This window comes from Rutilus rutilus, assembly GCF_951802725.1.
Source record: "Rutilus rutilus genome assembly, chromosome: 3".
In the NCBI taxonomy this organism is placed as follows: Eukaryota; Metazoa; Chordata; class Actinopteri; order Cypriniformes; family Leuciscidae; genus Rutilus; species Rutilus rutilus.
This window is the reverse complement of record NC_140211.1, coordinates 49,109,340-49,123,797: the sequence shown is the minus strand read 5'-3', so window position 1 is coordinate 49,123,797 and position 14,458 is coordinate 49,109,340. Positions and strand designations below refer to the sequence as shown.

The window sequence follows — 14,458 nt, the reverse complement described above, 5'->3', positions numbered from 1 at the left end:
TTTTAAATAAAATGACCCATCTGTACAAACTTCCAATTTTCTTGAAACAAAATTGTTTATCTTGAAGTTAAAGTTCACTTAACCATAATTATGTTAACACTTGTATAAAAAAAAAGAAAAAAAAGAAAAGGGGGTAGAATATGCTGAAAGTTGAAATACCTCTCAAAATAATTGAGGCTATTTAATTGAGATTATTTTAAATAGTTTAAGTGTGATCAGATGTTCACTGGAAAACTATGTTAAAAAATAGTTAGTTAGTTAGTTAGATAGTTATACAAGAATGTCCTGTTTGAACGACCCTCAAAGGAGCATAACTGCAAAATGGACTGAAGGTCAGTGACTTATGTTTAATGATATGTAAACATAACAAATCTTAAATGTCACTTTTTATAATGTCTTTTCAATTATTTACTTGTCTGCCACAATAATATAATGTTTTTAAAATAATCTTCATTTGGGGAAATTTCTCAGCAAATATTGATTTAATTTGATTCATTTGATATAGAAGGTATTTCATGTAAAGATTAAAAATATATGCATATAATTAATTGACAGCCTTAATTAAGAGTTGTGCAGATTAATTTCTCTTTCACAGTAACAGGCCTTTCACCCTCAGGTTCGTTTTACTGCTGCTGTAAAACTCATCAGCTGATACACGCTCGCTATTTTCTGTTCTCGGTCTTAGCTGATTATTAACTTGCCACACTTGAATCTGATTCATTCTGAACTGCGAAAATGTCAAGCAAAATTATATCACAAACACAAACCATTTGATTACAGAACTGCAGCTGTTTACGTGGGTGTGTTCTGTCTTGTGTAACACACACCATCTCACCTGTATCCATAGACACAGAGCTCATTTGCAGTTTATTGCTTGGGGAGTTACGTAGGCCGAGAGACAGAGAGAGAGAGACAGGTATATTAGAGAAAGAGTGTAAGAAACAGACAGTCTGTATCAGGTCAGCTGGTTGATTTGGTTGTTCGTGTGTGTGGCTGGTTGAATTGTTAGCATTGTAGAATAAGTGCAGGTGCTTGGATCGTACTGGACACAAATGATGACGAGCTGACGGGAACATCTACTCCAGTTAAAACACAGGTGAGTGTTTGCTAATGTTTTTGAGCATGATTCTGCTGTATCATGGGCAACACAATTGAAATGACATGTCATTTTACTGAACTCACAGAAAACGGCCAATAATTTTGTCGTACACTAAAAGAAATCATGGATTTTAGTCACGGAGTGTAAAAAGTACAGAGAAATTGGGATACTCTTTATTTCGATAGTCCACTTTAGACATTCTACTAATTATAAGCAACTTTGCAACATGACAACCAGGACTTGACATTAACGTTTCTGCTCACTAGCCACTGTGGCTAGTGGTTTTCCAAAGTTAAGTTAAGTTGTGTCAAACTAAACAACATAATATGTTGATTCAGATTATGCACCTGTTATTTACCATTCATTAACCTGATCACAAATCAGTAAACAAGAAAAATTGAAGACATTTTCATGTGGTGTGATCCTCCCTAACATGAAGTGTGAAATAAAGAAGCATATCGAACTGACGAATGTGGATAGAATTATTTTTTAAATATTGACATTAACTCAAATGACTAGGCATGATTTTACAAGTCATGTAAAATTTAAAAGGGCAATTCTACTTTGTCATTAATTATTAAGTCACAATATCTGATGCTAATCTCATGGGAACCCTCGTTGTTAATGTTGCTCATCAGGACCACAACAGAAAGTAATTGAGTCATTTTCAAGCTTTGAAGTGAAGAAGAGCGAGAGTTTTTCCTCCTACAGTTAATTAAACTGAATGTTTATGGGGAACTGCTTCCATCTTCATTTATTCAGTCCTGTGTTGTGATACCATAATGGGACATGATTAATATGCATAAAATAAGTGAAAGCTATAACTATCTGTGTGGATGAGGCATATGGGAGTCGAAATAGCTTGAAATGTCCTGCGATGTGACTTGTTAAACTCCTCTAAAACAACTTTAACTAGCATTTCTGTAATCTTACTATAGTTTTTATGTATGCAGTTTTAATGAGATCATATTCATTGAGAGACTACATGAATTATAAGTACTTTTAAAAATTAATTCACCACACAACCAATGAGTGACCTTATACATATTCTTATCCTAAAATCTGAGGTCATGTAAAAACTCGGTTCTCTCTAGTTGAAAGTCGAACTCGCTCAACTTTTAGTCTTCATCTGCATTTTCCCATTATAAAAGTGTTTCCTCAGTGGACGCTTTGATGTTTGCTTGCTTTGCATTCAGCAATACATCGAGAGATTATGCAAAAATATGAAAAGTGTTCAAATCATAACAGGAGATCGTCTGACTGAAAGCACTGCTTCAAAGAGTGATATATAGCCTAGGTGATGACCTTCAAACATTTAAATGTGGCTTAAAGAAATAGTTCAGCCAGAAATATTCTCTCACTTTCATGTTGTTTCAACAGTATTATTTTCTTTCTTTTACAAACTTCAAAATGAGATGTTAGGCACAATGCTTCCCTTTTCACACTTGTTTTCAATAAATGGAGCCTTTAGAAGCGTTCCTCGCACAAAGCCACCATATGACTTCAGAAGACATGCAATGCATGCAGACTACTTTAACGCTGCTTTTTGGAGCTTGGCAGTATAAATCAATGTCTACTTTTCTTGTATGCAAAACAGAAGCCTGAACGTTCTGCCTTGGGTCTCTTTTTATTTTTCAAGAGGAAAAAAGTGAAAGTATATTTTCATATTTTGCGGCTACTGCAGGACAATGAGTGAGACTGTATTTCTGTATGCAGGTAATGACTGTAGTTTATTTTTCTGATGAATTGACTGCCAAAACCTAAAAAGATCTGGTTTCATACAGGGTGTAGTGCAAGAATGTCAATTAAACGTCACCTACTGACTTTTTATTTTATTTTATTTTATTTTATTTACAGTATTAAACCTTGATGCATGCAGGCAATTACATCTACAACACATTCTCTTCAGAAGCTTTCGCTAAATGTCATGCTGCATTAAAAACAATTTTGGAGCAAAATGGGAAACAATTGACTAAATATACTGTAGCTTGCATACCAAATGGGTGATCCTGGAATATTAATCAATCAACAATGCTAACAGGTTTTTGGTTGGATAACTTTAGCTTTAATAAGCTGTCTGAAGCCAAATATTAACATTAAGACAGGCTTAATTAACCTAGTGAAAAAGAAGTACACTTTAGCATACTTTTAAAAAGAGTTCTTATTATGAGAATAATATACTCTAAGTGAACATACTGTACTCAAGATCAAACTGAATGTAATGTTTTTGGACACTTAGTTGCATGTTAATTGCAACTAAATGAAAATGCATTTAATATAAATTTAAGCAATAATACAATTATCCAAACTTAAAGATGAAATAAGTACATCTTTATATGTAATTTCATAATCACTTCTATTTTCTTTGAAATATGGTCTGAATGTACTGACAAGCATATGGTCAACTAAAATAAAAAGTTTACGGATTTTGAATACTGCAGTTAAAAATTATAATCAAATACTTTACATATATGCTTTAGTATGTTAGTCAACACATGGAAATAAGTGTACTACTTTAAAACAAGACAAAAGTTTATTAAAACATAAGGATTTAAAATGAACTTTAAATTAAAACTATTAATTCGACATTATTACAAAGTACACTTTTTGAAAGTGTACTTAAGTGTGTTGAACACTCATGAAAGTGTACACTCCGAGTGGCCTTTTATTTCATTTATGTCATTATGTGCAGTTTATAAAAAAATAAAAATAATTCTTTATCAAAAGAGTAAAGCTCAAGTATTTAACTTTCTCAATGTCAAAAAACTGTTTAATATGCACAGACAGGATTAAAATCTTATAAAATCTTGTTATTGTCAGTGGTTAATCAGCCACATGGGCAGTGATTGGTGCAGGTTTGTGGTACCGGAGGGCAAAACAAAACATTAGCTTTTACATGCTGCCACTGTCAGTCAGAGCCCAGAGTGTATTTGAAAGATTTAAGTGCAGACTAATAAAAGTGCAAGAAGAGTCCAGTGTGAGAGTGATAAAGTCCAGTGCTGAAGGGTTCAATGTGTGGCAGTTGTCTGGTATTAGAGTTCAGGTGGTCTTGATGACTTGAAGGAAAAAGCATCCCACAGGTGTGAAACCTGATGCTCCGGTATCGTTTTTCTGATTGTAGCAGTGAGAGAAGCGTGTGGATTGGGTGACAGGAGTCTCTGGGGCTTCATACCAAGCTTGAGGGCATTGTTGGCGTGAATGTTGTAGTCCACATTGAGCTTTGTCACACACTGAAAAAAGAAAATGGGCGTAGAACCTATTTCACTCATAAATGGCTAGTAAATTTACAAAGAAACGGCAAATAACATTAATTCATATACATTTTATACCTGAATGAACTGTTCTAGCAAACCTATACATTGTAAAAAATATTCCATTAAATTGACAGTAGAAAAAAAAAAAAAAAAAACAGCTGTGGTTACCAGATATGCATGGTAAAATATACTGTGTCAATGTTTCTGCTATTTAGGGATGGGATATTTGTGCCTGACATATGGCTGCATTTACACTTGGCATTAACATGAAGCAAGCAGATCGGATCATAAGCCAATCAGGACACGGTGTGTTTACACCTGTCCTCATCAAGTGTCTTCTGAATCTGGATTAACAGATCAAATCTCGCATTCACAGTACATTGAAAGTAAACATAACCAGAAATAAGGCGTACTATTTCCAAACGGAAGTGCATCACAAAGCTTAGTGCAAGTGGTCCATTCCTGGAGAGAGAAGGGGGAATAATGACAGTGGGCGGGGTTTTGTGTGTCGTCCAAATTTTACTTTGTTGCTAGTTCTTCTGTGTATTCTGGTTCTGGATCATTGGATTAAAGGCTGCTTTTGTCATATTCTCCTGAATCGTGAGCTTCACTGCAGCAACACGTGACAATAACCATATATTTCATTAAGTGATCTAATAATAATATACTTATCTACATGAACTACACTGGAAAAATGTGAAAATTTGGGTAGAAAGATTGAAATAGATTTTTCTTGTAAAACATACTCCAATTAACTTTTATTTACAACTTCAAATACTTTTTTACAGTGTACTAAAATCCTTTCTTTCTTTTTTTATCTGAATCAGACTTCATCGTTAGTGGCCTGTTCATGAAATATGGCCAATACTTGTATAGATGGTGTACAGTGTCATTCACACAAAGAAAAACACCATCAGGGTCTCACATGACACTACAATAATGCAATAAACATTATCTAAATAACAGAAAATGTAACACAAAAACCTAAATATGCATTAGTGATCATACAAAATAAAAATAAACTATTTAAAGGTGCTGTATGTAGGATCCAGCGGCCTCTAGCGGTGATGTTTCAGATTGCAACAACAGCGCTCGTGCTCGTGAAAAGCAATAAAGTTACAACTGTAGTCTTTCACATCAGATAACGTTAGCAAATGGTCGGCGTTAGCTGGCGAACTAATGATGTCTAACTTGAGCCAACTAAAGCACAAAATCACAATATATTTTACATGCTTTGAAGTATTGTTAGCTTACCTGTCCAAAAGGATGAAAGCCAACTCAGGGTCTGTTTTTATACCTAAAACAAAGCGGAGGTCTCTCCATAATTCAAACGCTCTGCCAATGTTGATCCGTGTTTTCGTCCTGAGTCGATCCGATTGACGTTTGGCCTGACGAGCTTCAGCAGATACATTTTTTTTGGAGTTTGTGTTGGAGTCTGTGTTGTGCTGGAGGCAGGTCGTTTTTTGGTGTTATCAGACTCCATGTCGTTAGCTGCAGTGCCGTCGCAATAGACTGTATATATAAAACGGAGAGGCTCGGGAGCGCGCATGCACGTCACATCCGGTGGATTTCGCAGAAAATCCGACCCGGAGACTTCACATAAAAATAGGAATACTGGCCTTCAGAGGTAATAGCAAAACGCGAAAAGTGGATCATTGTAATGTGTGATTACAACCCCTTCACAGACGGGCAATAAAAAAAGGATTCATTTTATAAAAAAAGTTACATACAGCACCTTTAAATAAAATGTGTGTCACACAGGGACTTCTGGAAATGTCATTTTACTGTTTTTCACTTAAAGGTACAATATGTAAGATTTTTGTAATAAAATATCCAAAAATCACTTGCACAGTGTGATATATTTCCTGCAGTTGTGTACTTAATATCCCAAAAATATCCCAAAAGTTCCCAAAGATCTTTAATTTCAGAGAAATTCCAATTTTAAATAATGGCTTGTCCCTGGTCATTGTCGCCTGTCAATGACGTAATATCCGCGTTATCCCTGGTTTCCGCTCATACTGCCATAGTAACCATGGCGACAGACATGGACAACTGCATAACGTCTAGCGCAGTGGTTCTCAACTCCAGTCCTCGGGACCCACTGCTCTGCACATTTTGTATGTCTCCCTTATTTAACACACCTGAATCAGATCATCAGCTCATTAGGAGAGACTCCATGAACTGAACTGAGTGTGTCAGATAAGAGAGACCTACAAAATGTGCAGAGCAGCGGGTCCTGAGGACTGGAGTTGAGAACCACTGGTCTAGCGCACGCTCACGCTGTTGTTGTTTCATTCAAACATTATGGACCATGGCAAGCAGACTTTGGGACATAAGGAGAAATAAAACGAGGATCAATATCGGCATGGCGTTTTCGAGATGCCGAGAGCTCCACATCCGCGACTAACTTGGACTTGACAGAGACACTCTTGCATGTACTTTATTAGACAGGTGAGCAAATGTACATAAACTAATCAATGTTATATAGCTCAACATGATGAAATGTTAGAATATGATCAGTATGTTATTCTAATGTTGATCTAGCTTACTGCTAGTCTCATACAGACAAACTAACACATAGAATAACATTATGACTTTCAACACACTCAAATGCAGTTTAGTATGATAGTGTAGACCATGTGAAACAGCGCTGCGTTACCTCACAAGTTTAATTTGTCAAATAAACTGACCTGTGTGAGTAGTAATTCAGCACTTGCGTGTAGTTCGGTAGAATAAAATGTCTTTATTCCTTTATATCCGCGGGATTTGTGTGTGGGGCTGATATCTGTCTCTCATTAGCAATCACGACCTACCACAGTCATGTTAAAAAACATAAATGTATTCACTCATCCATAAACATTATTAGATCCATCGGCATGACAACAAGTTCCTTAATTCCGCTTATGCGTCATCAACCTACGCCTTTGTTATTGTAAGAGGTTAGTGACCCCTACTGGCGAATTTTTTTTTTTTTACATATTGTAGCTTTAATTATATGGGAAGTTTTTATGTGCAAAACCCATAGTATTTTACTATAAAATTACATATAATGTGATGTTTTCATTGTATATGGTATGATAACTTAGTTGAACAATTAACAGGATTTAACTTTTCCATTTGCACTCTTTTCTGTATAGCAAAATCATAATAAAAATGTATTTTTCTATGGTCTTCAATGTCCACAATGTATAAATTTGAAGAGAACTTTCCTGGTGAGACACTTTAATACCCTATTCACATTTTAATCTCTGAAAAATATATTCCTGGCCTTTCATTGTATGCAAATGCTGCCGATCCCATAACAGCCTCAATTTGCTCTCTGACCTTTTTACTACGACTCGTTCACACACCTTCCACTTGTGCATTTTTCGGTAATTGGCCTCTAAAATTAGAGGTGTGTGTGTGTGTGTGTGTGTGTGTGTGTAAAGCCCCATTTCCCACAGAAATAAATTCTGTGGTTGAGATGGAATGGAAAAGCAATGACAGACAGTGATTCATAAATAGGAAATTACTCCCTGCATATTTCATACAAGGTTCCTGTGTTGGTCATTTTTCCTGCACGATGTTCTGGCTGATGCCTGATGAAATATTTACTGTAACTAGAGACAATTACTAGAGAAAGACAGAGCCAGTGCGCCCATGGAAACACTGTAACCTCCTTCTGGGTCACAAACAGAAAATGGGTGCCCTCACTTTAGTAGGCAATCCATATTCTAGAATGACATAATATACTTTGTTTTCACAGATGTTGCCATTTTTCCCAAGATGTTCAAGGAGAATTGTTTAAAAATTGAAGATGGTGGGGAGACAGGTGGGGAGAAGATGGTGTTCTTCCAGGCAGCCTGGAGTTTCAATGAACAAATTTGAAGACTTGTTAAATGAAAGTGTAGTGTGAAATTAAACATGAAACTATTTCCCGTCTGGGTACTTTAAAGCAGAACATGTCCCCTGAAGAATTTGTTCCGTAGAGAAAATGATACGTCCTCTGAAAAGAAATATATAATATTATATATTCCCATAATAGGAGACGCACTCTAGAAATGGAAATGTCCTTCGCCAAAGGACAATGTGTCACATGTAGAGGAGTAATTGTTCTGACAACTGAATATGCACCCTAACAGAAGGAGTATGACCTTTGAAGAGCAAGAGTAAGTTATCTGTCTAATGGTTAAAGATCTAGGCTAGTAACCCAAAAGGTTGTGGGTTCAAATCCTGGAAGCGATGATTCATGACCTGGAGAGTAACTGAGTTCCCTTGCCACCATTGTGTCCTTGATCAAGGCACTTAACCTCAGGTTGCTCCAGTGGGACTGTCCCCATAATAATTGTACAGTAAGTCACTTTGGAAAAGACAAATAGCTAATTAACTTAGATGTATTCCGTAAGGGCAGACAGATCTCGAATACCTTCTCTTAACCTGCCCACAATAACAATCTCTGTGTCATTTAACATTTTCTCACCTGACCAACTTTTTCTCACCCGACTACAATGAATGTTAAAAATATTACATTCAAAAGATGTCATTCTATTATATGAATGACAAAATGTCATTCTATTATAATCAGTTTTCTTCATATATTATAAATATTTTGCATTTTAACTACAGATATAGTATGGACAGTGAGATTAGACAAGTAAGTCCTATAAAATAACCAATGAAAAAAATATGAACATCCTACAATTTTTACTGTATTGGCAAACAAGACCTATAAATGTAATGTGATGGCACAAAAAGCATTTACAGTCTGTACTGTATCTCATATTTTTCTATAGTTTGTACCCTTAAACATGGTCACATGGATGGGGATATGCATATGGAAATAATATACAGATGAGGATATGCATAAAAAATAAATTAAAAAAAAAACTTTTTAAAGTAAGTAAAGTAAGTAAGTAAACCTGTAATTTTATATCACAATTTTATATTACACAGGCATCTTATTTGTTCATCATATTAATTCAAATATTTTAAAATTAGCTGCTAGTTAACAATATCACACTTGCATATGCTAATATAATTATCAAAGAGACTATCACTATACATTTTCATGTAGACAACATGCCATGTATATGTAACCCCTCCAGTTCTACTCTGTCGCTAGTGCACCTCTTGAGGCCAGGGGAGTGAGGTCTTACTCACACAGCTCTTACTAGCTGATCACTTTTACACTCACCCCCTAAACAGCACTCTCATCCGGGTCACGGCACCAATGTAACCCCTCCGGTTCAACTCAACCCACTTCAAGCGGGATTCAAACCGGTGTCTCCAGCATGGGACGTGGGTGCGCTAACAAGGACAGTAACGACTGCAGCCACTAGTGTCTGTCGCTAGTGTGCCTCTTGAGGCCAGAGGAGTAAAGGTTTTACTCACACAGCTCTTACTAGCTGGTCTCCATTACATTTAGTCTTGAAATATTGTAGTCAATCCTCGACATAAACACAGGATCTAACCATAATAACCTTCAAAATTGCAACTTAACAGAAATCCCTATAAATCCCAACATAACAGAATATTAAACATTAACACATCTCTACCTATATTAATCTTGTGCAAAAACACTTAATTTCAACATTTATTCTGCTTATGCAGTTTGATGCAAAACATGCTGTGGACAAGTTCAGCTTAATATAGTAATTTTATGAGTTAACTCAACTATTCTTCTATTAAGTACAATAAACGTTCAGTAATATATGAGTGAAATAAACTAATTTAATTTGGTTAATTTCACTGTTCGTGTTTACAGTGTAGGGGTTAAGCTCCATATATGGTTATGTTGGGGTGGAGACAGAGTGGGGATGCATGTACGCACAATCTTCCGCTGACTAGGATTTCTAAAGGGATCTTGGCACAGGTTCTGGAGTATGTGTTTATAACAAATCTGAAAACATTTGTGCTTACGCAAAATCTGACTTTAATGGGACACGCCGACTTTTTGGGACTTTAGCTTATTCACCGTATCCCCCAGAGTTAGATAAGTCCATACATACCCTTTTCATCTCCGTGCGTGCCGTAACTCTGTCTGACGCACCCACCGTTAGCTTAGCACAAATACTGGAGGTAAACGGCTCCATCTAGCATACTGCTCCCAATAAATGACAAAATAACACCAACATTTTCCTATTTACATGTTGTGATTTGTATAGTCACAGCGTGTACAAATAACAAGGTCACATTGAATTTAAGATTTTACTGCTTGTGTTTAAAAATTGAAGTGGGCTAGCTCCAAAATACTTCTGATTTAATACAACCACCTGCCCCATCAAGAGTAGGCCTATACTTTTGCTTTTGCTTGTTCCAAGAGCTAAGATGAATAGCAGAGGAGACTGTGCTTTTGCATTTGCAGCACTGAAACTTTGGAATAATTTGCCTCTAAATGTTAGGCAGGCCCAAACACATCTGTTTTAAAATCTAGACTTTGTATCTTATTTTTATTCTACCACGTTTAACTCGGTATGAGAGCTGTCATATGTTTTTTTAATCATATGTGTTTATTTGTTTTACTGTATTGTACAGCACTTTGGTAAACACATGTGTGCTTAAATGTGCTTTATAATACATTTTAATTTTGAAATCAGACCATTAAGACCAAACCATTGAGATCAGATAAGTAAGACTAGACCAAAATTATGATTACGTTAGTATACAGTATGCAGTTTATAATGTACTATTTTATGTAACAATGAAAATAAAAGCTCCTCCTAACTAAAGTCATGAACTCTACTGAACTCTCTCTTATCTAGAAAATTGTCTTCCTGGAAGACAATTGTATGCTCATGTTGATTGTATGCTCATTTCCAGAGAAAGATAAGTGACCTTGTCACCCACCTTTCCCAATAGTACCAATTAAAACTCCCTCAGAGTCAGGTTTATTCTACTGCTTTTGCTAAAGACACTCAGGTCCCCTGGTACACACACATACACACACACACATACACACACACACACACAGAGAGACACACACACACCTGTTCTGTAAAGAGCTCTTCAGTGCATTAGAAGGTAGATAGCCACTTCTCTGTTGCTTTTAACAACTGTTTCCAATGTGAAGCAGTGCAGGACACAGTGGATTGTGAATGTGTAACTGATTGTTGTTTAGGTAGGGGGAGAGTTATTATGTGAACACTAACCCCAGAGGGTTTCCTGTACGTCTGCACATATTTGCTTTTTGAAAGGATGTCAAAACCAGCACATACTGTATAGGTTACTGTCCTGTGGGAATTGAGCACAGTGTGATTTAGCCATATATTTTGTCTTTCGACTATCATGTCCTTTAGACACTCAATATTTTGTCACTGCATATTCATTAGTCCATTAGTCCATTCATTTAGTCCATTTTTATTTTAACTGAAATGGCATGGCATCATTAGTTAAATGTGCACTATGTAGTATTGACAGCTAACGGTTGAAATGCATGGGTACTGCAGTCCAGATAAAAAATATTGGAAAGAGTTCAATCGGCCCCTCCTCCTCAGACTCAGGAATGAACGCAATTGACAATGGAAAGCGACAAGGCGTTTACTGGCTTCTATTGCTGTAATACCCTGTGTTGTCCATCAACTGGCAACCAAGGGTGTCGAAATATTGGGTAAATTGGCAGTGTAATGTTAGGATGGCATGTATAGATAAGGCGATACAAGCGTTGCTCCATTTCTGTTCTTTATTTACAACTGCACAAAATATAGCAGTGTAAATGCACCCTGTGTCTGTCGACTCTGTCTACCGTATATTCCCCATTAGCTACACATGCAACAAACAGGTAAAAGTTGCTTGTTATATTACCGTATATAATCTAACAGAGTATCAAGCTATCATTACAGGCAGTAGGCGGGATCACAGACAGAAACTCACATTTCAAAGTAGAATAATTGGCTGTAGCATTGTTTTTTGGAGAAACAAGTATTTGAACTTAACATGTTTACTAAATCTCTGCAAACATATGGTATTATGCTTTAGTAAAAAAAAAAAAAAAAAAAAAAAAAAAAAACTCTTTCCCTGCCATTGACTGAATTTACCCATTATTTACCAGCATGTGCACGCGACAGGAAGTAAGTGCGCAAGACTGTCCCATGTCTTTAATTCACACTAAACCCACACTATCTCCAATACTGCTTCGGAGTGGTATTCAAAGCTAAGCGTATCCCATCATGCATTCATTATGTTATGGAACTCATGTGCCCCGAAATTGCGAGATGTCAACATTCCAATGTAATTTAAATGAATTAGATACATATAATTTGGTAGTAAAAACATGAAGTGTTGCACATTTTATTGATGCAAAGATGAGTATGTTATGTGTAGGCCTATTTTGTACAATATTTGTAACTGTTTTTATCACTTAATTAGAAGCACCACAATTTTACATTTGTGTCTTCTGTTAGTTAAATATCGACTACAAAACAGACACGTAGAAGTTTATTTTAAAATGCAAAGTATTGAAAATATATATTATTTTATAATATTTATAATATTTTATATAATATTGAATTTTTGCAAGACTATAAGTGTCCCATCGAGTAATCAAAAGTTCTACATACACTTGCAGTCTTTACGCCTACTCATAGGTGTAAAAAGTACTAAAAAATGTGACTCAAGTGAAAGTACAAGTACTGAGGGAAAATTTTTACTCCATTAAAAGTAAAAGTATCTGGCCAGAATTGTCCTTAAGTAAAAGTAAAAAAAAGTACCATATTAAAATTGTACTTGAGTATTAAAGAAGTAAAAGTAACAGCAAGAATGAAAACTAGAGATTCTTGTTTAAGCTTTTAATCTCTAAAAACATGAAGTGAATGAACCACATACAAGGTTTTATCCTGCTTTAGAACTGTTTGTATTTAATTATCAAACTATAAGACTACTATCTAATGCCAGTATGCAACATGCTTTAAACCAGTGGTTCCCAATTCCAGTCCTCGTGACCCACTGCTCTGCACATTTTGTAGGTCTCTCTTATCTGACACACTCAGTTCAGTTCATGGAGTCTCTCCTAATGAGCTGATGATCTGGTTCAGGTGTGTTAAATAAGGGAGACATACAAAATGTGCAGAGCAGTGGGTCACAAGGACTGGAATTGGGAACCACTGCTTTTAAACAATCCACTAAACATACTTTTACCACTAATAGAAAATATTTTGCTAAGGTACGGCCACGGGTGCTCTTGATCCTGTGGCTGATTTTGGACTGTGTTCGCAGCTGAATCACGTTCTTCCTCCATTTTCTTCCACTGATTGACCGTTATAATTTCCAGGTCAAGGTGCTGTGCATTGTGATAATAGATGCGACATGACGTCACTTCCAAAGGACCAATGAACATGTCTGACCAATTTCATGGAATGTGAAAACGAATCTCATTGGCAGAATAAATAACATTTCACGAGTTCACGCGTACATGGAATCTGATGTAGTATTTATGCGTATTTGGCTTGCTGTCCAGGGGAGGGCTCCGAGCTCGGAATTTGGCCCGAACCCAGAGTACTCCCCCCTTATACTGGGGTAGACCCAGCCGAGTGTGAGGTGATGGGTTGGTGGAGGGATGCTGAGAAACTTGTCGTGAGACAGAAGGTGAGGAAAGGCTTTATTTATACCAGCTTCCTTTTGTGCTGATTGGTTGATTACCTGAACGTGCTCCTCCCGAACTTTGTTACATGAAGCTTCATTTAAATTAAACTGGGCATCAGCGCAATTCAATTGGTTTGGTAATAGCAAGGGAAAATAGAATGAAGTGATCTCCAAAAAAAGAAGTACTTTTTGACTATAAATAAAATTGTAAGGAGTATAAAGTACTTTTTTTTTTTTTCTTAAAAAATGTAATTAAGTAAAAGTAAAAGTATTGATTTTTAAAGGAAACCTCCGACTTTTTGGGACTTTAGCTTATTCACAGTATCCCCCAGAGTTAGATAAGTCCATACATACCTTTTATCATTTCTGTGCGTTCTGTAAGTGTTATTTGACGCACCCACCGCTAGCCTAGCTTAGCACAAAGACTGGATGTAAATGGATAATGGTAGCATACTAATCCCAATAAGTGACAAAATAATGCAAACATTTTCCTATTTACATGTTGTGATCTGTATAGTCACAGCGTGTACAAATAACAAGGCTATATGAG

At 36.2% G+C, this 14,458-nt stretch overlaps 1 protein-coding gene across 1 annotated transcript in view; it reads left to right on the top strand.

Moving 5' to 3' along the window:
* The first annotated feature begins 1,011 nt into the window (after positions 1 to 1,011).
* The window catches only part of LOC311287473 (phospholipid-transporting ATPase ABCA1), a 200,442-nt gene continuing 186,995 nt past the window's right edge, over positions 1,012 to 14,458 (top strand). Inside the window, exon 1 of the mRNA XM_084404339.1 lies at positions 1,012 to 1,096. The gene's annotated coding sequence lies outside the window, so the exon portion shown is untranslated. The remainder of the gene's footprint in view (positions 1,097 to 14,458) is intronic.